Source organism: Glycine max, chromosome 7, assembly GCF_000004515.6.
Source record: "Glycine max cultivar Williams 82 chromosome 7, Glycine_max_v4.0, whole genome shotgun sequence".
NCBI classification, from domain to species: Eukaryota; Viridiplantae; Streptophyta; class Magnoliopsida; order Fabales; family Fabaceae; genus Glycine; species Glycine max.
This window is the reverse complement of record NC_038243.2, coordinates 29,466,016-29,491,325: the sequence shown is the minus strand read 5'-3', so window position 1 is coordinate 29,491,325 and position 25,310 is coordinate 29,466,016. Positions and strand designations below refer to the sequence as shown.

Below are 25,310 nucleotides of genomic sequence, written 5' to 3'. Positions count from 1 at the left end.
GAGGCTTGGCTACAAAAAATCATTGGTTTTTCTAGGATTCAAAGGCTTAGATTTTAAGAGAGCACAAATCCTAGATTTATCCAAATATTCTTTTCAATACAATTAGCTTACTCACTAGCCTTTCACTTTAATTTGCATTTGACCTTATTACACAACACACATTTTCTTTGATTGCTCTTTTTTTTTTAACACACAACTTATTTATTGTGTGTGCTGATGCTTTACCTTTTACTTTACATCCCAATCAATTTCCCCAAATTTGGGGTCATTTGCATTGAATTATCTGCTCTCCTAGAATCTAAACAAGGTATATGGAGATATTCATTCAAGTTCAGGGTTCAATTTTGAAAATGTAATTTAGCTCACAAAGGGTGCAAGGGATACAATTATCATTCAAGGTAAGTTTTTTGGTCAATTGGCTTGTATATACAATCATGGCCTTCATCATGTCCTCATTCATACATTTCATTCTAAAATTTAGAGATTGATGCAAAGACTATTACTCAAAGCTAGTCGTTCACTCACAGTTTAGGATCACACTCTCACCGATTATGGTTCAAGCTTTTCTTTCTCAATCAACTTGTTTACTGACTACCAATTCTAATTGCAAGTTCACATTCTTGTTCTTTCTTTGTCTAACATACATACTTGCTCAAACTTATGAAAAGAAACACAAACTCCATCACAATCATGCATTCAATCCAAAATCAAATCATAACACCAATTTTCACAAAAAGATAAAAGTGTTTCACTGCATAATCATCAAAGTCAAGTCAAATTGTTCCATATGCTTCAAAACAAGCATACCAACTAACCACAAACAAAAATAGTTGTGTATATAAACATTAATCAAAATCACTAAAAACAATGTACTGAAACTATAATCATTATAATAATAATCCAAAAAGCATCATCAGGAATTTAGAATTCCTATGACTGGTCCTGAGTGTCCTGTGTCTAAACATCCTCCTCATCTGTCAAATAAAGTACTGGAGTAGCTGGAGGAAAAGTGTTCAGAGTCAGGACTGGTGTGATCGGGTCCTCTGGTATCTCGAGTATAGGAATGGAGGGGTCTGCTGCATGTTGAGGTGAGGATAGGTCCACCACTGGTGTGGGTGGATCTGACCACGTGCTCAGCCATAAGAGAAGAAAAATTTGGACCTTTTTGGATGCTGAAATCTTGCCTCGATTTGCATGCCGTCTCCCCGGTTCCAGTTTTTCGCGTTTCTCTGCACCCGTCGGGGCTCGTTTTCAAAGGTAGACAATATATATATATATATATATATATATCAAAACGCTCAGAATGAGGCCCTGAGCGTGGTTCAGAGGTTGGTTTTGTTTAATTATTAGTTACACGCAGAACGATAATTTTTAGACTAATTAATTGCGAATTAATCCATAATTGTCTAGTTACGGGTTACTCTTCGTTAATTAGTCTAACCCGCGTATTTTCCCCCAATGTACATATTTCTACCAATAATATATATATATATATATATATATATATATATATATATATAATTATACACTGAATAATATATTTTATTAATTATTTAAATGCAATATTTACAAAAATTCTGGGTAGAAATTCCAGGATGTCACAGCGCGTGTCTTAGAGGGATGGACTCAAGCGGTGCGTTTAGCGGGATGATCCCTCACTCAGCGAACATGCACAACTCATCCTTCTTCCAGATTCTTCCTCGCGCTCAGCCAAAGGAATGGTGCACTCAGCGGATGGCTCGGTAAGCCAGCAGATTGGCTTAGCGAGCAGATGAAAATCAGTACTTCACAAACTTGCCTAATTAACCTGAAATTGAGAGGAAATGATTATTAAATACACAAAATGGGAGTACTAAATATTTATTAGCTATCTTTAATCAAAAAGTAATTACAACACTACAAAATAACCATAAGACGCGCGCTGTGATATCCTGGAAGAAGGATGAGTTGTGCATGTTCGCTGAACGAGGAAGGATGTTCACTGAGCTAACTTTTGTGTTTTTTCTTTATTGTCAAATTGTGACCTCTTATACTATTAACCAAGTCAGAAAATCCTTGCTTTAATTGCATGCCATTCATCAAACTTCTTGCTAAGGAAGAAGTCACATTAACCATAGAATCATTCTCTCATTTAGCTAGAAACTCATCTTTTTCAAGATGTTGGAGTTCCACTGAACAGTCAAAAGCATATAAGCTGCTGGGTGGTGGAAAAGGTTAAAAACACAATGCACTAAAATAAGGTAGAACTGTAGAACAATAGGTTTTGGAGGTGAGTTTGAACTGTAGAAGCTAAGCTTCAAGAATTATTTTGATGATGCCAAGGAATTTAAGAATTATTTTGATGATGTCAAGGAATTTCAAAGATCATTCAAGATGAATTTCAAGGATGACGAAAGCAAGATGTCAAGCAAAGCAAAGATCTCAAGATAAGAATTAAGATAGACTCTTAGAAAAGTTTTTGAAAAGCACAAATGATTGGCCAAGTGAGTTTCTATCTTAACAAAAACTTTTCCAAGCATTTTACTATCTGGTAATCGATTACTAGAGGTTGTAATCGATTACTAGTGGCCACAAAGCTTTCTGGAAATGTTTTCAAAGTTTTCAAAGCTATAATCGATTACCAAAACTATGTAATCGATTACCAATGCTTTAAAACGGTTAAAAATGATTTTGTAAGTGTGTAATCGATTACACATCATATGTAATTGATTACTAGAGCTTTTGAACGTTGGAAATTTGAATTTTGAATAAAAAAAATAACTATGTAATCGATTACGCCAATGCTGTAATCGATTACCAGAGAGGATTTTCGAGAAAATCTGCCAACAGTCACAACTTTTCATTGGATTTTTGAATGGCCATCAAAGGCATTTAAATAGGTGACTTGGGCACAAATTTTCTTTAGAGTTTTTCATTGTTCACAAAAGGCATAATCCTCTTAAACAAAAATCTCTTATCTTCAAAAATTCCTTGGCCAAACACTTGTGTTATTCAATAAGGAATTAAGGGCTTCTTTGTAACATCTGTCTCTTTCAAGAGAGATCATTTCTTCTTCTTCTTCTTACTTCTGAAAAAGGGCTAAGAGACTGTGAGTCTCTTGTTGTAAAGCATATGAGCACAAAGGAAGGGTTGTCCTTATGTGTTTCAGAAGGTGTAAAGGATTTGTGAGATAGTGGAACTCCCAAGCGGGTTTCTTGGGGACTGGATGTAGGTAACAGACTTTGCCGAACCAGTATAAAAATTGTGTTTGCACTTTCTCTTCCCTTAAACTCTTTTATATATTGTTGCTTATTGTTTCTATTCAGTAAGTTTAATTTGAATTATTATTTAGAAATTCATTTTAAAAAGGAATCTTGGGACTTGGGTTAAAATCAAAGTAGAATTTTTAATTGGGGAATAGTTTGTGATATCTTAATTCAACCCCTCCTTCTTAAGATATCTGAGGCCACTTGTTTAACATGAACTACTCATTAATTGTTTCTTGGTACTCATATAAGGTATATGCAGTGATATTTTCACTTCTTGAGTATAATCCAGTGTTGGAAGCATTTGGAAATGCCAAAACTATCAAAAACACCAATTCAAGGTAAGTTGCAAGAATATTTTCTTAGGTCCCATTTTCTAATTTTTAATCTTATGGAAAAAATTTAATCTATCATTTTCATAAGGTTGCAATTTAGTGTTGGTAGTATTAAACATTCTTTTTTATTACTTTCATAAGGTATTCATATTAGTATCTTGATTCTGTTAATCTGTTCAAGGGAAGGCACTGCCAACTCTTTGGAACTCTTTCTAGCTCACTTTCTGTAAGTATGCTTCCTCCTTGAACCTAAGCTGGCCACTCTCCTATGAAACCTAGTACTATATAAAGCAATGTTAAGAGACACAAGCTAAAAAGAAGAATAAAAAGGAAAGAAATGTTTGCATTCGTTCATGCTAAAATGGGCTAAACTTATCAATTGAACAGGGTTTCATGAAGACTATATCGTGTACTTCTCAAGGAGCAGAGATAAGCATTCTGAATAATTTCAGTAGCATCATAAAGCTCTTAAGGTAGGTGAATATGTTATGTGTGTATGTTATTTTCGAACACGAGATAACTTAAAAATGCTAACAACACACTTTTTTTTGAAACTCATTTAGAGTAAGATTCGGAGTGAGACTCACATGATTTAAAGTGTTACAAATGAAATTTAAACAATAGTAAAGAGTGTTACTAGTATTTCTCATTTTCAGCAAGTTACTGACAAAATAAGTATTCATGTGCACGGGAATGTGTCTCAATCACATGTTTTAAGTCTTTAAAAATTCAGTCCCTTAAAATTGGCAAGTGAAAACTCTATTAAACATGGATATTGTATTGTGATAAAAAAAATGATAAAACTTACAATATAAGGGGCCAAATTGATAAGTTATAAAAAATGTTTCTAAGTGCAAGCTTACTCTTCTTCTCGGTCCACTAGGGTGTGGGAAGATGACTTTGTTAAAGGCACTTGCTGGAAAACTAGAGCAATCTCTCAAGGTCTGCATTTCAAAAGAAGAAACAACCAAATGCAGGAAAATTGTGTGTGATCCATCATATATGTCTGATAAGGTTAGATTTCTATGATTACAAGGACTGTGAGCTAGGTTTTCTCAAGTGTTCTATTTAGTTATTAGACATCATAGTTTACAATTACATGAATGTCTAAAAGTCTAAAAACATGAATTGCAGCAAAGAGTGATCTTCACTCCATCTGACGCCATTTTATTCATCCAACAGGTTCAGAAGGTTGGAAAGGTTGCTTGTGCAATATGTATTATGAGTCATCCTATTCCAGACACCAAAGACTCTTACTCAACACAAGTCATTCTGCCACAGAAGCAGCTTGGTCGCAAGTCAGACATGTAAGTTTTCTTTGATCTGTTGCGATGCTTTCACATTTTACTAAATACACATGGAAAGAACAAACCATAATTAAGCAAATGCACAATCCTGTGAAGGGCTCACAAATCCTATAATAAATTGTCTGTCTTTTCCTCTAAAAGAAAAAAAAATGTATTGTTCAGGTTCTTGAGGAAAAGAGATTGGAATCCTTGTAGAATCAAACTTGGCTTACTTTAAATACATGACTGCTGAGTGTTGAGCTTTGTAATCACAGAAAGTGTTTGTAACGAACAAATATTATTTTGTTATATTGCAAAATATTCTTTTCCAATAATCTAATTCTCATGCTAATCTAGTTAATCTTGTTCTATTCTTTATATAGCTTTATGATTATCCAATTGATTCAAGAGCAAAGCGAAACCCTGCACATTCGTGTGGTATCATGGAGTATTATATAAAATATTTTTTATCATCATCAATAAGCAAAATACGAAGGTTGTCAACATTTAATTGAACAATAATATATTAAAATCAAATAGATATCTCGTGACACAAATATATTGAAACCGAACTCAATTCACGATAATAAATCAATTAAACGTACAATTTACAGGTACAATAAACAAGAGAAAGACACACATTATAATCATAGATAAATATTTAGAGTACGAAACAAGGAAATAGAACACATCAATTTCACAATAATTTTGTATCAGAACATCAATTGATCCATCAAACACAGTCAATTCGTGATTAAAAGCATGAGAACAAAATTGAATTGCATAAAATAACCCAAAATTGATCCTCTAGGGATCCCTACACATGTTCATTCTAATCCCCAAGTGTTAGTAACTCATCCCTTACCTCTAAGCGGGCTCACATGTGTAGTCTGAGAGCAATAGCAGTGTCTCTAAAGGTTCCTTAAGATTCCTCAAGCTTTTCCTCTGGTTGCTCTACTAGGGTTTCCAAGTGTTAGAGAGAAGGAGAAGGGATTAGAGCCTCAATTACGCTGTGCGAGGGGCATATCTCTATCTACAAATATTATTTTGCATGTTTCAACGGTGGGAATATGAGAAAATAAGTTTCAAAGGTGGTGTTTAAATTTTAGGATGATCCAACGGTTAATGAGTACAAGATCGTAGTTTTATTAGGACAGATTTGAGTATATGTGGAAAAAAAAGAGTTTTGGGAGAGGAAGAATGAGAGATTGAATTTGGGAGGACGAAAAAGCAGAGAATGTACCTAACTTTATAAAAACTACTCTAACGTTAAAAGGGATATTTATATGCTTGAATACCATAAGCCTATCATTTATCCTATTTTTCTTTATTTTATTATTTTATATAAAGGAACTCTATTTTACTCTTTTATTAAATAAATAATCAATTAAAACATCTGTTTATTTTCTAAACATCATTTTACTCTATTTATTTTTTAATACTATGAAACCTTTATTTTAATTAAAAAAAGTTGTTTTCTCTCATTTATTTAATTTCTAAAAACTCTATTAATTTATGGTCCACATGATCAATCATTAAAACTCAATTTCAACCCAATATCTCACCACAAAATATTTACCTAATTAAATAAATTATAAAAACTCAAAATACATATTAAATATCAATATATATTTATTTAACAAAAACTGGGATGCGCTATTTCAGAAAGATCGTCATGCTTTATGTATTATGGGAAGTTATCATCATACAACCCAAACACGCTAGGATCCCACAACACCTACAACGACTTCAAGAAAAGCTGGGTAATGGTCAATGTCATCAGGTACATCGGATCGATGTCAGGATCCAGCATATCTATAGGTTTTGTCGGTCCCTCAGCTACCTGCTTATCCTACACAGTTAATAAACATTAAGTGAATGACAATCAAAACTTGATTTGTAACAAATCATTTATTAATAATTATTAAAAAAAACAAAAACTAAATACTTGTTCTGAAAAAAGGCTTTACAAGATGTGTCGACCAAGCAATGAGAGTGTTAAGTGTCTGCCCCACTAACTGAACCTCTTGAGTGGGTACAAGAACACGAGCATCAACATCTCAGACTTCCTCATCACCGACCTTCACTTGATCATTGCCCAAAGGAACATCGTGGGCGGTCATCGACCCCTCATAAACTCTTCTAAGTGCAATGAGTTGGGGAAGACTGTCATCGGCATACAACCCAAATTTGTCTGAGTCACCCGTTTCTGGGTCCTGCCTTGAGGGATTGACACAACTTTCCTTTGTGTTGACACGAGCAGCAAAAGAACCAACCTCAGCCTCAGGAGGCAGTGCGAGTCCTTGTGATTACATCTGCGACTGCATCTCACTGAAGGACATAATTAATTATTGAGTCACTTTTTGTGTGATTGACTCCTCCAACTAGTCTATGATCTTTTGTGTCAGCTGCTTTAGGTATTCAACAACCATGGACAAAGAGGTGCAGGAGCCCCTTGAAGAAGATCCATATAGTGTTTGATCGTCACACTGGCTCCAGCTGCACGAACATGACTGGGGTGCTCTGGTCACCCAATGGCAGCAATCAGTACATCTTGGCGTCCATAGGCGACAAAGCTTCCTTGTGAGGCTTGATCCTCCAAGGAATCCTTTAGTCAATAGATGAAACAATATTGGTTTACTCATCCAACAATTGTTATAAAAATGACCACTGATAAATGAAAGTGACTTACAATCCTGTCTGCAATTTCCTTTGCAACCTCAGACGTCATTTGACTAGTTTTCTTCATGCGGGTCATCTTCCACTTCACGTGTTGTCTGTTGGTAGATGGGGGATCAACGACTGTGCCAGTGCTCCCAGATTAGGTTTCTTCCTCCAGTCGTTTCTTTTGCTTCTCCTCCACAACTTTTTTTCTATAAAATCATAACCCCCACGAGACAACATGTGAGGGACAATGTTTTGTTTTTGAATGGCCTGCACCTTCTTTTGAACATGTTGTGATAGTAACACATAACGATAACTGGTCTAGTTGACAATAATACATAAATATGAAGATTTAAAAATAATGAAAATCAACTAACCTCACATGAAGGGTCTTTACGACTATGACAAAACTGGGTCCACTTCTTTTTGCTTATTTCATACTTCTCGGAGACTTTGTCATCCTCGCCCTCCTTGCCGTGTGCCACGGTCCATTTGGAGGTCAAATCTGACTTAAAATGCCTCCATCGCTCTCGTATGGTCCGAAGTATTTTTTCTTTGTCCTTAAATTGGATGATTAAGGAATATCAAATTCAGTTTGTGATACAATAAATACATTTTGTAGTTAGTAAATTACAAATTAGGATTTTTAACATATTACAACAAAATTCAACATTTAATTGAAATACCTAAATATCCTCCCAGATCAGATCCTTTTGAGTGACAAGGAGTTGTTTCCAATTATCATATGTAACATCCACCTTATCGCGAGCGACAATTCCCAAATATGTTCTTAATTTGTTTCCGTGGGGACCATCAGCTTTCTCAGTGACAGGAACAACATGAACCATTGGTCTCTCCACCTCAGCTAGTCTAGTAGTCAATGATATGAGTCGTGTTGCTTTTCTAGTCTTTTTTGACGTAGATGGTGAAAAAGGTGTTGCTGACCCAGAAGGAGGGAGAGGAGGTGAGCTGGGTGGTGTAGCCATGTGCCTATCAAAAAACAACAACATTAATTAAACAACGCATGAAAACTATATTAAGTTGTGTAACTAAAATTAACAAACCAAGTAAATATAAAATAAATACATTATACGATGATAATTAATTCTCCTTCATCATGATCATTACGGTTTGTGAGGACGTCATCAACTTCTTCTTCTCCGTTGACGTTACTCGGCTTTTGTGTGAAGAAAGGAGTGAGACAAGTTTCAAAGGTTGAATCATCAATATTAACACCAATTGTTTTTCCATGTAGAACCACCGACCATCTTTTATTACAAGGGTCTTGAACATAAAATACTTGTTTAGCTTGTTCAGCCATGATAAAAGGCTCATTTTGATAAGCGAGCTTCTTCATATCTACCAAAGTAAATCCAAAATCATTGGTTCACACACCGATATTGTTATCTACCCACTTACACTTGAACCAGAGACTTACACCATTGTTTTGCATTGTACTCTTATTGTCTTGTGATTTCGTGTAAAACGAATACTTGTTGATATCGTATCCTTGCCAAGTTATAACATTTCTTATAGGCCCATATGCTAACTTCCTTAACATTTCAGATGCATTATGGTTACCGAAGATTATATCTTTAAACCAATTTAGGAAAGTCTTGTTATGCTCTTTCAACACCCTATTCTTGGTCATTTTGAGGTTACTTTCCTTGACTAAAGCTTCATGGCGAAGCATGTATGGCAGAAGTTCATTACTATTATTCAATATATACAAATGAACTTGATGCAATTCTTCTAGACTTGGAGTGATAACATACAGTCCTCTTGAACCCTTACCCCCCATTCTCTCGTCATAGCGATACTCTGAAATGCCAACAAGTTTTGCCTTTTCCATGTACTCAGAACAAAACTCAATAGTTTTTTCCGCAATGTACCTTTCAACAATAGATGCTACATGATGGTGTAGATTCTTTGTATAATCTTTTAAGATCTTCATGTATAACTCAATCAGGTACATCCACCATAATTATTTTTGTATCATGATACCCCACACTTGGGGCAATTGTGCATTTCTTCAAACTCATTTCTATACAGTATGCAATCATTAGGGCATGCATGAATCTTTTGGTACTCCATACCCATCGGACATAGTATCTTCTTCGCCTGGTAGTAACTTTTTGGCAAAGTGTTTTCCTCTAGAAGCATATCCTGCACCACCTAAAGAAGTGAAGTGAAGCTTTTATCACTCCACCCATATATGGCCTTGACATTAACCAGACTTAACACCATTGACAACAACGTCAAAGACTTCTTGCATCTCGTATACAAAGCCTTCTTCGAATCACTTCGCAATGTATCATACATTGGGGCATGCGCTTGCTAAAAAGATTCTTGTCTAAGATCATGAATCATTTCTGAAATTCTGATACCAATGCCAGATGTCGTACCGGATGTCACGACATCACGCTTCAGAACATGCAGATTATATTTGAGAGTATGAACAGATTAAACAAGTAAATAACACAAGAGAATTGTTAACCCAGTTCGGTGCAACGTCACCTACATCTGGGGGCTACCAAGCCAGGGAGGAAATCCACTAAAATAGTGTTAGTTCGAAGATCTAACAGCCACTGTTTACAACCTTCTCACCTAACCACTACCCGTGCAATCTCTACCTAAGAGCCACTCTTAGATATGAGAACCCCTCTCACTCCCTCTCAATCAAATACACACCAGAGATTGCTCTCTGAACAAAAGAGATCAACTCTACACACTAGAGATCAACTCTACACACTCAGGTCCAACTCTACACACTCAGGTCCAACACTTGATGTTAGGGTAACATCAAGGTGGCTCACAAAACACTCAAGTCCCAAAACTCACAATTGGTACAAACCCGTGCAGCCTTCATGTTTATATAGCAGTGTGCGTATCTGGGCTGCAACAACTTGTGCTGGATGAGATCTATCATTCTCCTGAAAATCTGCACTTAAAGATCTAAAAGATACAGTTCGATCTTTTAGTTTTTATCTTTAATCTTTAATCCCTGAACGAACTCTTCTAGTTTGTAATTCGAACTTTAATTATCTTTTAATTCGTTCCTAAAGATAGATCATCTTATCTGTTGCTAACTGCACAATAATCTGTTAAAGATATAACAGATTTATGTGTCCAGTATTTTCGGGCCAGATGTCCTGGACATTGTATCCGACATCGTGGATCCTGCAGCTTCACTTCTTTTATCTTGCCTTGTGCATTGTGCAGCAACTCCAGTATTTTCGGGCAGGATGTCCTGGACATTGTATCCGACATCGTGGATCCTGCAGCTTCAATTCTTCATTTGACATTTTATCTTGCCTTGTGCATTGTGCAGCCCGATCTTAACGTTGGACATCATGTGCAGCAACTCCAGCTTTCCTTTATTGTCTAAGTGCTTATGTTTTAACAAAATCTTAGCCAATCTTTTAAAACTCAGTAGAGCTAAGCACTAACAATCTCCCCCTTTGGCAAATTTTGTCTAAAACATACTTAGACACTTCCTGAGCAGGTACGAGCAGGTACGAGCAGTTATGCAAGTGGGATCAGCAACTTTCATTATCAGAGTAATCAAGCACAGCGGTATCTGTAGTGGTGACAACAAAATTCTGCAAGTTGCAAATCGTTTCCAGGATGTCAAGACATCTCACGTGACATCAGCTTTCTGCTCCCCCTGTCTCCATGCTCCTACTGCTGTGAGGCAGTTCACTGCAGCATCTTCTATCAGCTACTAGTCTTTTCCAGGATGTCAAGACATCTCATGTGACATGTCTCCATGCTCTTACTGCAGCATCTTCTATCAGCTACTAGTAGTTACAGTAGCTTACATCAGTCATCATCAGCAGCAGCAGTCTCCCCCTCAAAATCATATACATACAACTCCCCCTCAAAATCATGAATCATGCATACATCGTATCCTACTGCCATACATCGTATCAATCATGCATAATACTACTATTGCATACATAGTATCCTACTACTCAAAATCATAAATCATGCATAATACATAATACTATTACTCCCCCTTTTTAGACAGAATTTGACAAAAGTAGAATGCATGAACTTAAGGTGCAAATATTACAGACCAATAGTAATCAATTGTTCAAAGGGTCATGCCCCTATAGCTAGTAAGATTAAAACGCAAAAATAAAGGTCTGATGGTCATGGGGTGGCTTCAGAATCATCATCATCTGATTCTGTATCCTCTGCTGCATCTTCCTCTTCCTCAGCTGCTTCATCTTCTTCTTCAGCTGCTCCTTCTTCTTCCTCAGCTACTTCACCATCATCAATGCCACTGTCTGAGAGTCTCTTGATCAGGCGTTCCAGCTCCATCTTCTTCTCTGTGGTGGCTTTGATGGTTGCTTCCAGCACCTTGCATGTGTCCTTGAGTTCAGCAATCAAAGCATCCTTGGACACAGCACCTGAAGCAGCAGCTTTCCCTGATGTCGAGACAATGTTTGGGACATGTGTCCCCTCAAACAGTTTGTAATGCAGGGATAGAGGAGATTCTCTCTTCATCACAGAATCAGTGTAGTTTAAAATATTTGGATGTTGACTCAACATAATGCCACACAATACAGTTGGGAAGGCAATGGGTAATTTGACAGCAAAAGATTCTGAATGCTTAACAGTTTGATCAAAAATATAGTTTCCAAAATTAAATTTGGACTTGGTTCCAACAGCATACAGAAATTTACCCAAACCTGTGGCAACAGTGGAGGTATGATTGGTGGGTACCCAGTTTGCAGCGCCAATCCTATGCAGTATTGCATACTTCACACTTAGCTTCCCTGCAGAAAGCTTCCCTTTCTTTGGCCAATGCTGGACTTGTTTGGCAGTGATTTCCTTGGCAATTTGATGCTCAGAAACAGCAATATCCACCACTCCATCAGTTGGTCTGCCCAGGTATTTGTTGATCACAGCAGGGGAGAATCTAACACATTTTCCTCTGACAAATACTTTTTGATACTCATCACTCTTTCTGTTTGTTATGTCAGAGGGAATGTTGACAATGAATTCCCTGACTAGGCTTTCATAACAATCTCCCAACTTGGTGACTGTTTTCAGCAGTCCAGCAGCCTTGATGAGGTCCATGATCTCCTTGCAATCCAAGGCATCTCTTCCCAGTTCTCTTTCCAAGGCAAGTCTGCGTTGATACACAAATTTCCACCTTTCAACATTGCCAATGGAGTGGAAAGAGATGTTGTCCAATGGTGCATCAGGGACATTTCCAGGCACCTTTTTCCCTGATGTCTTGGTCCTCTTGATGTCGGGAACATCTGGTTCGACATCATCATCAGAATCAAATGAGGAAATTTCTTTCCTCTTCTTGGAAGGGATTACAACTTTGCTCCTTCTGGATGTGGTAGGAGTGATTGGAGTGCTCTTCTTCTGTGCCATAGTTTTGATTCGTCCAGACCTCTTAATGGGGGTTTTACCCTTTCGGCTTTGTAATCTTTCTGCGATGCCAGGTGCCAACTTGTTGGCAAGGGGTTCCTCATCAGATTCTACTTCTTCCAGGTCAATGAGGTCACCTGGAGCAGGTTCTGGTGCCCTTGGTGCAGGGGTCTCCTCTGTGGCTTGATCCTCTTCCTCTGTTGATTCCTCTTTGCTGGGTGAAGAGAGGACTTCAGCATTTGGGGTGGAAGATGTTGGAACATCTTTCTCAGCATCAGGAACAGAAACATTTGGGGTGGACGATGTTGGAACATCTTCATCAGCATCAGGGACAGAAGCATTTTTCAGAATGTTACTCACAATACTGCGGATCTTCTTATCCATCTCTGTGTCTACTTCCCTAGGACTTGTTGCAAGGCTAGGGTTTTCAGAAATCTTCACTCCCTGTTGTCGTTTGGGAACCAGTTTTTCAGGAACAGGGGCTTGACCAGGAATCATCTGTATGGGCTGGATATTGAATTCAGGTCGTTCCTGGTTTGATGGTGCTTTGGTGGATGATGGAGATGATGGTACAGAGGGTGAACCAGGAGCTGAAATTTCTTTTGGTGAGGTAGCCATGGAAGTGCAGAGCCTTTGGAATGATTTCGTAAATTTCTGAGAGCTGTTGGGGAATGCTGAAAACGAGATTACCACGAAAATATAAGTTTGAATGAGGAATGTAGAGGGACGTGTGAAGCAACGGTCGAATTTGTTTTGGCTTAGTAGTGAACGTGCTATTAATGTTAAGTGAGACGTTTGAGCACGTTCAGATAGCAGTAGCTGCTATAATTCCTCCAGCAGACAAATGCCCAGCTTGCCCCTCAGTTTTTCAAACTGTTTTGCATCCAATGCCTTTGTGAAAATATCTGCTATTTGTTCCTCAGTGTCAACATGCTCCAGTGTGATAACTTTATCATCAACAAGCTCTCTAATATAGTGATGTCTAATGTCAATGTGCTTGGTTCTGCTGTGTTGAACAGGATTTTTAGAAATATTAATAGCACTCAAGTTGTCACAGTACAATGTCATGACATCTTGTTCGACATTGTACTCCTTGAGCATCTGCTTCATCCAAACTAGTTGTGAACAGCTGCTTCCTGCTGCAATATACTCTGCTTCTGCAGTAGATAGGGACACACAGTTCTGCTTCTTGCTGAACCATGAAATAAGATTGGTTCCCAAATAGAAACATCCACCAGAAGTGCTTTTCTGTCATCTGCACTTCCAGCCCAATCAGCATCACAATACCCAACCAGCATTGAATCTGAACAATGACAGTACATAATCCCATAGTCACTGGTGCCATTTACATATTTCAGAATTCTCTTTACTTGAGCCAAGTGACTTATCTTAGGATTGGCTTGATATCTTGCACAAACACCTACTGCATAGGTGATGTCGGGTCTGCTAGCTGTTAAATATAGTAAGCTCCCAATCATGCTTCTGTACAGACTTTGATCAACACTGGTGCCAGCTTCATCCTTTGACAGCTTCAAGTGAGTAGGTGCAGGTGTTCTTTTATGGCTGGCATTTTCCATCCCAAACTTCTTGACAATGTTCTTTGCATACCTGCTTTGTGAGAGGAATATGGAGTCTTCCATCTGCTTCACTTGGAGTCCCAGAAAATAAGTCAGCTCTCCAACAAGACTCATCTCAAATTCAGATTGCATATGTTGAACAAAATGTCGAAGCATCTCATTCGACATCCCTCCAAACACAATGTCATCAACATATATCTGTGCTATCATCAAGTTATCAGCATCTTGTTTGACAAAGAGAGTCTTGTCAATTCCTCCCTTCCTATACCCTTGCTGAGTAAGGAACTCTGTTAGCCTTTCATACCAAGCTCTTGGAGCTTGCTTCAATCCATAGAGAGCCTTCTTGAGCCTGTATACATGATCTGGATGAGTTGGATCTACAAATCCCTTTGGCTGCTCCACATAGGCTTCTTCATTCAGGTATCCATTCAGAAACGCGCTCTTCACATCCATTTGGTACAACTTGAATTTGAGGATGCAAGCTACGCCAAGTAACAACCTGATGGACTCAAGTCTAGCAACAGGGGCGAAAGTTTCATCAAAGTCTACACCTTCAATCTGAGTGTAGCCTTGAGCAACAAGTCTGGCCTTGTTTCTGGTTATAACACCTTCTTCATTGGTTTTGTTCTTGAAGATCCACTTGGTGCCAATCACATTAGTTCCCTCGGGTCTAGGAACTAGCTCCCAAACTTCATTCCTTTTGAATTGCTCCAATTCTTCTTGCATAGCATTGATCCAGAACTCATCAGTCAGTGCCTCTTTCACATTCTTGGGCTCAATTTTGGAGACAAAACATGAATTGGAGACAATCTCAATCTCCCTTGATCTTGTGGTGACTCCTCTGTTTGGGTCTCCTATAATCAGCTCCTTGGGGTGCATCTTCTGGATTCTAATGGAGGGTCTCTTGTCAGGTTGATTGATGTTTGGTTCATCTGTAGCAGAATCAGAGTTTTCTGCCTTTTCTGCACTTTTAGCTGTATCTGCTACATTGTCTCCCGATGTTCTGACATCTTCTTCGACATCCTTCTTTCTTGCTGGAGTTAGATCATCAACAACCACATTGATGGATTCCATCACAGTCCTGGTTCTGGAATTGAGTACTCTATATGCTCTGCTGTTTGTAGAGTATCCCAAGAATATCCCTGCATCACTCTTGGGATCCATCTTTCTCCTTTGCTCTCGATCTGCCAAAATGTAACATGGACTTCCAAAGATGTGGAAGTGCTTGACAGTTGGCTTCCTCCCTTTCCATATTTCATACAGTGTGGTTGGAGTCCCTCTTCTAAGTGTGACTCTGTTGTGGATGTAGCATGTTGTGTTCATGGCTTCAGCCCAGAGATTATAGGGAAGTTCTTTGGCATGAAGCATGACCCTAGCAGCTTCTTGCAAAGTCCTGTTTTTCCTTTCAACTATGCCATTTTGCTGTGGTGTAATGACTGCAGAGAACTCATGAGTGATGCCTTCAGATGTGCAGAATTCAGTAAACTTGCTGTTTTCAAACTCTCTGCCATGGTCACTCCTGATTCTCTTGATGACACAGTCTTTTTCTCTTTGAAGTCTTAGACTCAACTCCTTGAATACTTCAAAGGTGTCTGATTTCTCTCTGATAAAGTTGACCCAGGTAAATCTGGAGAAATCATCCACAACAACATAGGCATACCTCTTTCCTCCAAGGCTTTCAACTTGCATAGGCCCCATCAAGTCCATGTGAAGTAGTTCCAGCACCCTGGAAGTGGTCTGATGTTGAAGCTTCTGGTGGGACATCTTGACTTGCTTTCCAATCTGACATTCACCACAGATTCTGCCTTCTTCTATTTTCAGATTGGGAATGCCTCTAACAGCACCTTTGTCAATGATTTTCTTCATGCCTCTTAAGTGCAGATGTCCAAATCTTTGATGCCATATTTTGACTTCATCTTCTTTGGAGAATAGACATGTGGAGGAGTGACTGGTTTCTTGAGGTGTCCATAGGTAACAGTTGTCCTTTGATCTGCTGCCCTTCATTAGAACTTCACTCTTCTCATTTGTCACCAGGCATTCTGACTTTGTGAAGTTTACATTGAATCCTTCATCACACAACTGACTGATGCTGATCAAGTTCGCAGTCAGTCCCTTCACCAGCAGTACTTTGTTCAGACTAGGAAGTCCTTCATGGACTAGCTTTCCCATTCCAGTGATCTTTCCTTTAGAGCCATCTCCAAATGTCACATAGCTAGTGGAGCAAGGTTCAATGTTCACCAGGAATTCTTTAACTCCTGTCATGTGTCTGGAACAGCCGCTATCTAGGTACCAATCTTCCTTAGCTGATGCTCTAAGTGAAGTATGAACAACAAGACTAACAGTCTTGTGTTTTGGAACCCACATCATCTTTCTTCCACTGCTGCTACTTTGAGTTCCATGATGTGGATGGCCATGTAAATGATAGCAAAAGGGCTTTATGTGACCATACTTGCCACAGTAGTGACACCTCCAATTCTTTCTTTTGCTCCTTTTCTGCTGCGTTCCATGATGTCGAGACCGATGTTGTGACATCGTGGCTCCAGTGCTGTTTTTGGCAGGAACAAATTCTGTCATGGTTGTTCTGCCAGCAGACTTATGATTAAATCCAAGTCCTCTCTGGTTTCCAACATTCTTCCCAAGCTGTAGCACCTCATCAAGCAAATCTGAGCCTTTATTCAGCATCTTTATTGACTTTGTCATGTTTTCCAGTTTAGAGTTCAGAAAGCCAATTTCTCCTTTAAGTTCAGAGATTTCCTCTTCATGTGCCTCCTTCTCAGCCTCCAGATTTGCAATGACCTTCTTCAGTTGTGCTTCTTGCTGAAGAATCTTCTCACTTTTGATGCATAGTTCTCTATAGGATGTAGCAAGCTCATCAAAAGTGATTTCACTGTCTGTATCACTTGAATCTTCAGCAGATTCAAATCTCCCAGTGAGTGCATTCACATCCCTGTCAGAATCACTTTCTTGTTCACTCTCTGTATCATCAGACCGACATACAGAAAGTCCTTTCCTCTGCTTCTTGAGATGAGTGGGACATTCGGCTTTGATGTGCCCATAGCCTTCACACCCATGGCATTGAACTCCTTTGCTGTGACTGGGCTTTTCATCTGACCTTTTCTGGTATTCACTACCTTTCCTGATGTCGAAAGGGATGTTCCGGACATGTGGTTTCTGCCTCCTGTCCATTCTGTTCATCACTTTGTTGAACTGTTTTCCAAGGAGCACAACTGCATTAGTCAGACCTTCATCAGTATCCAGGTCATACTCATCTTCTTCTCCTTCATCATTGGACACGAACGCCAGATTCTTGCTCTTCTTTTCAGTCCTATCCGAGAGTCCTAGCTCAAAGGTTTGAAGGGAACCAATGAGTTCATCTACTCTCATGTTGCAAATGTCTTGGGCCTCCTCTATTGCAGTGACTTTCATGTCAAATCTCTTAGGCAAGGATCTGAGGATCTTTCTCACCAGCTTTTCATCTGTCATTCTTTCTCCCAAGGCAGTGCAAGCATTGGCAATTTCAAGAATGTTCATGTGGAAGTCATGAATACACTCTTCCTCTTTCATCTTCAGATTTTCAAATTTTGTGGCCAACAGTTGCAATCTGGACATCTTCACTTTGGAGGTTCCTTCATGAGTGGTTTTCAGGATCTCCCATGCATCCTTGGCCACTGTGCATGTGTTGATCAGTCTGAAGATATTCTTGTCAACTCCATTGAATAGGGCATTCAAGGCTTTGGAGTTTCCAAGTGCCAATTCATCTTCTTCTTTTGTCCAGTCTTCTTCTGGCTTCAATTCATCAGTGGGCTTTCCTTCTGTGTCCAGCATCTTGGGATGTTCCCAGCCTTTGATGACAGCTTTCCAGGTTCTGCTATCCAGTGATTTGAGGAAGGCCACCATCCTTGCTTTCCAGTATTCATAGTTGGTTCCATCCAGAATGGGTGGTCTGTTCACTGGTCCTCCTTCTTTCTCCATGTTCATCAGAATTTATCTCCCTAGATCTCACTCAGTGATTTCGAGTGCCTGCTCTGATACCAATTGAAATTCTGATACCAATGCCAGATGTCGTACCGGATGTCACGACATCACGCTTCAGAACATGCAGATTATATTTGAGTGTATGAACAGATTAAACAAGTAAATAACACAAGAGAATTGTTAACCCAGTTCGGTGCAACGTCACCTACATCTGGGGGCTACCAAGCCAGGGAGGAAATCCACTAAAATAGTGTTAGTTCGAAGATCTAACAGCCACTGTTTACAACCTTCTCACCTAACCACTACCCGTGCAATCTCTACCTAAGAGCCACTCTTAGATATGAGAACCCCTCTCACTCCCTCTCAATCACTCTCCCGTGTTTACAATTAAATCAAATACACACCAGAGATTGCTCTTTGAACAATAGAGATCAACTCTACACACTAGAGATCAACTCTACACACTCAGGTCCGACACTTGATGTTAGAGTAACATCAAGGTGGCTCACAAAACACTCAAGTCCCAATCCCGGACTTGGTACAAACCCGTGCAGCCTTCATGTTTATATAGCAGTGTGCGTATCTGGGCTGCAACAACTTGTGCTGGATGAGATCTATCATTCTTCTGAAAAAATCTGCACTTAAAGATCTAAAAGATACAGTTTGATCTTTTAGTTTTTATCTTTAATCTTTAATCCCTGAACGAACTCTTCTAGTTTGTAATTCGAACTTTAATTATCTTTTAATTCGTTCCTAAAGATAGATCATCTTATCTGTTGCTAACTGCACAATAATCTGTTAAAGATATAACAGATTTATGTGTCCAGTATTTTCGGGCCAGATGTCCTGGACATCGTATCCGACATCGTGGATCCTGCAGCTTCACTTCTTTTATCTTGCCTTGTGCATTGTGCAGCAACTCCAGTATTTTCGGGCAGGATGTCCTGGACATTGTATCCGACATCGTGGATCCTGCAGCTTCAATTCTTCATTTGACATTTTATCTTGCCTTGTGCATTGTGCAGCCCGATCTTATTCCTTGACATAACGTTGGACATCATGTGCAGCAACTCCAGCTTTCCTTTATTGTCTAAGTGCTTATGTTTTAACAAAATCTTAGCCAATCTTTTAAAACTCAGTAGAGCTAAGCACTAACAATTTCCTCTAAGAGATCTCCCATTTGTACATCAACCGTTTCACATGGACTCCCTCTGCATGTTTGCCATTTCACCATGCCATATCCATGTCATATAATTCTTCTTAATCCTATCACACAATAGATGTTCCCGTATGTCGTCGAGTAGTTGTCGTCTCCTGTTCAAACAGTTTATACAAGGACAAAAATATTTTCCATCCTCATCCGGTTGACTTTTTTCAGAGGCAAATTCCAAAAACTATTTCATGTCTTCCTCATATGCAAGGCTCATGTGACTTGTGTTCACCCAACTTCGATCCATCTAATTAATAACTTTGTGATACTCATAAAGTTTTTTTATGCAAGACAATCTCTCTTTTTCATTAAAGGTGTGGCCCTATGCCATTCAGGAAGACATTTTTTTTGTATACATTCATATGTGAAGGTTAAGTCTCTTTTCTTAAATTTGACAAAATTTCGGCAGCATTTCGCATTGATCTCCAAGTACTTGACATGAAAGCGATGAGATTAACTCCACGACAATCAAGTAAGAACTTAGAGAACAAAGAGAAATGCATTCTATGGAAATTCCATCAAATTTAAGAAAATAAACTTAACCTTTATGCATGAATGTGCCATAAAAATATGACTCTTCCCAAACTATCCAAACAGACAATTCTAGATTCAATACAACGATTAATACAAACTGTCTGCAAGAATCATTGTATTAAATCTCAAATGAGAATCTAAGGTTCACTAATCATGAACATAACTTGTATATAAATCAATACTCATTAATCACAATCAACTAGTAATAAAAGCATTGGTAACAAACAAGAGCATCAAAACTTAATGAAAAACAAATGTACCTGTGATGATGATCAGTATAATATCCAAAAATGAATGTTGTGATCACGATGCAAACAAAAAAACCAAGAAGTGCCTACAAATTACATTGAATATTAGACATCTTTAACTAACAATTCTTAAGCAATAACTTCATCACCACTACATACTAATCTAATATTAACTGTGAATATGAGTAATTTACATTAAGCAGGAAAAAGGTAGGGATGGAATAGTACTACATCTACCTACCTCTATTTATTCTAAAAACACAAAGATAACTGATAACTAGCAGCCAACCTAGGTAGCATCCATAGTTACTCGTTCCCCTTAGAGTGAGGGTGTATGGATAAAAACTTCTCCAACACAGTCAACACGATCCAAAAACAAAGCAGTTATCCAATAAACAACTCAATCACCACTTGTATCAATCATCATTCACAAAAACATTAGATAGAAACTTCACAAACACAACAAATTGATAAATACTTGTAGCCTTGAACTAATTCTGCCATAGGCATCAAACAAATAGGGAACAAACAAAACATGAAAGAGAACAATGGGATAAATATATAAATGAAGAACCATACCATCGAATTCTCAAACAACCTAACTATGATTTGTATAGTGGGTAATAATTCAGTATAAACAATTTTCAATTTCACAACATAATATCTAACATTTCACAAGATAATAATCCAATACATTCATCACATATATATGAAGATCCCACATGAGCATGGGTCCTGCATGTATCATACCACCTATCAGTTAGAACTTTTAAGGCAACATCTTCAATTGAACCAGAAATCTTTAGGAGATAGCTTATCTTATAAGTTGTAACCAGAAATGCACATGAATTAAGCCATACTTGAACAGAGAAACTCACTGAATGACAAAGAATTGGTCCACGATGCTTGCCACACTATCTAGGAGTATGCCTAACTTCAACTGCCAAAATAACATGAACAGAATTAATAACTTTAATTGCCTTAACCAAGAATGCCTAACTTCAGAGTTCATAATGCCACACTATCTTCAAAGTTCATAATGCCTAATGAAGAATGTCTAACTTCAAGTGCCAAATGAAGAATGCCTAACCATAATGTCATTCTACAGTTGTTCAACATAACTTCAGAGTTTATACTGTCATTATGATAATGTACCTAACGACATGAGACGCAACGCAGTGAGAAGAGGTAAGACTGAGAGATGTAGTGACAACGAAGGTGAAACGAAGAGAATAGACCTGAGAACGCAGGGCGAGAACGGAGAGGAACAAAGCGCGGTTGAGATGGAGACAGGAAGAAAGGGTAGCGCGAAAGAGTAACTGGATATTAGGGTGGCATTTTTAAAAACCGAGCTCGTTAGCATTGGTTTTAAAAAAAAACCGATGTTAACATCAATTTGTTAACATTGGTTTCTGGAAAACCGATTTATTTACAAATATACCACCATGTTTTCATTAACATTAGTTTTATGAAAAACCAATGTTAGCATATCAATGTTAAATCTATATTTTTAGTAGTGCTTTACCCTACCAGGTTATCAACAACCATAATACAAGTCAACCCTGTAGACAAGTGTTTGATTTTAATTTAGACATCCAACATTGGTGTTAAGTAAACTTGAGTCTATATCCAAGTTCATGAAATTTGAAAACAAAGATTATTTTTAGGATTTTTAAAAAGTCTTGAGATGCTACTAGGGATGTTAGGTAGATTGGCTAAGAAAAAAGAAAAAGTGAAATTCAATAAGAATAAGGATAACAACATGTATATAGGTGTATGTATAATTATAACAACAATAATAATACTTATAATCAAGACTAAATATCTTAAGACCCATAAGATTAAGAAGTAGAGAGAGATACGATTGTGATGATGTTGGAGGCTAGGTTCAATAACTTCTTCAATCCCAGGAACTTCCTCCGTCATTCCTCCCTTAGCTACAAATGACACGATAAAACATCAATCACAAAAAGAACATACCATATTTAAAATTCAAAGTACATATATTACAAGTTAGGATTTCCAAAGATTCTACAACAAAGTGTTCCAATTGTACCAATTATCAGAAAAATGCTTACAACTTTTCACCTAAAGGTAAGTCAAATGCTAGTTTGAGCCATATGAAACAAATACCGCATGAAAGTTCTATAAAGCAACCCATTGGTGAAAATCAAGCCAAATTCACACCATTATCTATTGATGTGTCATCATTTTCTCATATTTCTTAACCCTTTTTGTCACCATTTTAATTACTGATTAGCCTTAATTGTCAAATTAATTATGCAGTTTTATCATTTGGGCCTACTGGATTAATTTTGTGTTTTTTATTTAATTTCAGGAGAATTATAAGCAATTGGGCTTGAATCCAAAATTGGGCTTGGGTTTGAATCTAGAATTGGGCTTGGACTTGAAGAGAGCAGACTATTTTATTCTACCAAATTTTATCTTATCTAGATTTTATTTTATTCTATTGATTAATGGAAGGCTAAGTCTCCAGCGTCATTTTCTTTTGAGGATCAAGCACAACTCTCTTTGAGGTTCTATTATTACTATTAAATTCTAATCAGTTTTTCCTCTTCACCAATTACTCTGTATTTGTTGCTATTAATTCATGCATGCTTAGTGCTTGATTAATTGTCTCTGCGCTTAATTTACGTTCATGCTTAATGATCGTTCATGATTAATTGGTGTATGTGTTGCTTAATCACATAATGAATTTCTTATGTTAAATTTCGCTTAGTAATTTAATTTAGGGTTAGATTAAGTGGTTGAACTGATAAAGGATAAACTCTCGTAACCTAGGATAAGAAACTTGCTTGGGGAAGCAACGTGTTTTAATTTTGATATTTTCTAATTCACATCTATTCACTGCTTAATTTACAAAAGCAAACACCCCTCCCCCCCCAATTCGTTACTATTTTCCTACTATCTGTTATGAACGTTTGGTTGACCATTGCTCGTTGGGAGACGACCTAGGATCACTTCCTAGATACTGTATTTTTAATGTTTATTTGATTCGGGTACAACCTCGATCATCTATCCTGTGAGTAGTAACTTAACTGGATGTAGTTTTTTTCTCTAAAGGATAGTGCCATATATCCATTGTCGCATTAAGCTGGGGTAGAAAAGAAGAATGTTTCCACAAAGCACCATGGGTCCTCTTTAGAGTTATATAAGAATTACCTCATTAGTTGGCATCACCGTGCCCAACTGCATGGCGAGCACGTTCTCCCTATTGAAGCCCACTTCAAACAACACCACAGAAGCCACCCTCATTATGTTCCTAGTAGTGAAAGCTTTCACGAAAGCCTCTGTCACCGCTTTGAAGATAGAAGCCTCCAAAAACAGTGTAAGGGTTAACAGAACTAATCTTGGTTCCACCAACGCCTTTGCTATTTATGGACGACAAAGTGGTGTTTAACGACACCGTCTTTTTGTTGATTTTACATCAATAGGAGGCTCTCCCTGGGAGAAAGTGAAGGTGGGGCTAACGGGGTTAATTAATAACAACGTGAAGATGAGTAGCTGAGAAGCGTCGACGTTGGGGAGAAGAATTTAAGGTCTGTCACCGAAGAAAGTGATGTCGTTTGAAGATAAGAGGTAGACAATGAATTTTCTACATAAGCTAAAAGCGGAAGTAAGCTGCGAAGGGAGAGTGATTCTAGTTCTACCAAGACCAATCATGTCAATGACACCGGTGGCGAGGCCTTGGAGTAAGAAGTTTGAGGCGCGAGAGAATAAGAAGCATGAAAATGGTGGCGTTTTGTTTAGGGTTGAAGCCATTGGTGGATTGGAGGGAGACGATGTCTTGCTTGAGCTCGTCACTGGTGGTGGTGACGGTGTTGTCCGACGTGACGCCGCACGAGTTGTTGTTGTAACTGAGTTTTGGGGCGGAGAAGTAGTTTCCGTAACCGTCGAATCAGGCGAGGGAGGAATAGGTAGAGCTGCACCATGCGGGCCTATAAGTGAAGGAGACATAGTTGTTGCCATAATAGACCCACAGGAATTGGCCACTGATGTCAAGTATTAGGTTTGCTGAGACAAGTGGTGTTCTTTGTTTGATTTGAGTAATATTAGAGTGGTGTTGTAAGACGATTTTAGCAAAATCATTGTGTAATGATAGTTTTTAAGACGGTTTTTGGAAAATTGTTATAAAATGGTTCTATTTATTTATAAAAATACCACTGTGTTTTATTCTATGACAATTTTTTCTCAACCAACGTGAAATCAAGTTCATAGAAACACATTTTTATAGTAGTGTATGCATGTATTTCTTAAGTTATATGCTTAATTGTTGTTAAAAATATTTCATCCTTAATCAGTGCTTAAAGTGAAATATTAAAATTATTTTAAAAATTGTATTAATGCGATCAATTTAATCCTTCATTAATTTTCAATTTGATTTAACTAAATTAACGATTATTTTCTTAAAGGAAAAATGAGATTAATACATTAATTGTTTATTGTAACTTTCAATCAATGACTAAATATGATTAAATTAAATTAAGAGTTGCAATGAAATTAAAATATCGATTCAACTGTTTTGTAAACTTCAAATTTTGTTTACATATAGTATAGATTGATAGATACATAGATAGATATAGATATACTATAACATTTATTAAATATAATATATTTAAAAATAAGTAATATATGCAACGATAGTAGTATAATACATTTTTTTCCATCATCATTCAATTATAAATATCATGTATGATAAATTTATTGAGTTTTGTATAAACTATTTTAAGTTATATAATAGATAACTTCTAATTGATTCAAAATGTAATAATGCAAACTTGTTAAAATTTCCTTATTAAATTTAATAAATGTAACATATTTATA

General features: G+C 37.6%; 1 pseudogene; it reads right to left on the bottom strand.

Moving 5' to 3' along the window:
• Window positions 1-21,339: 21,339 nt before the first annotated feature.
• Window positions 21,340-24,525, bottom strand: LOC106799293 (probable aspartic proteinase GIP2; annotated as a pseudogene).
• Between the last annotated feature and the right edge of the window lie 785 nt (window positions 24,526-25,310).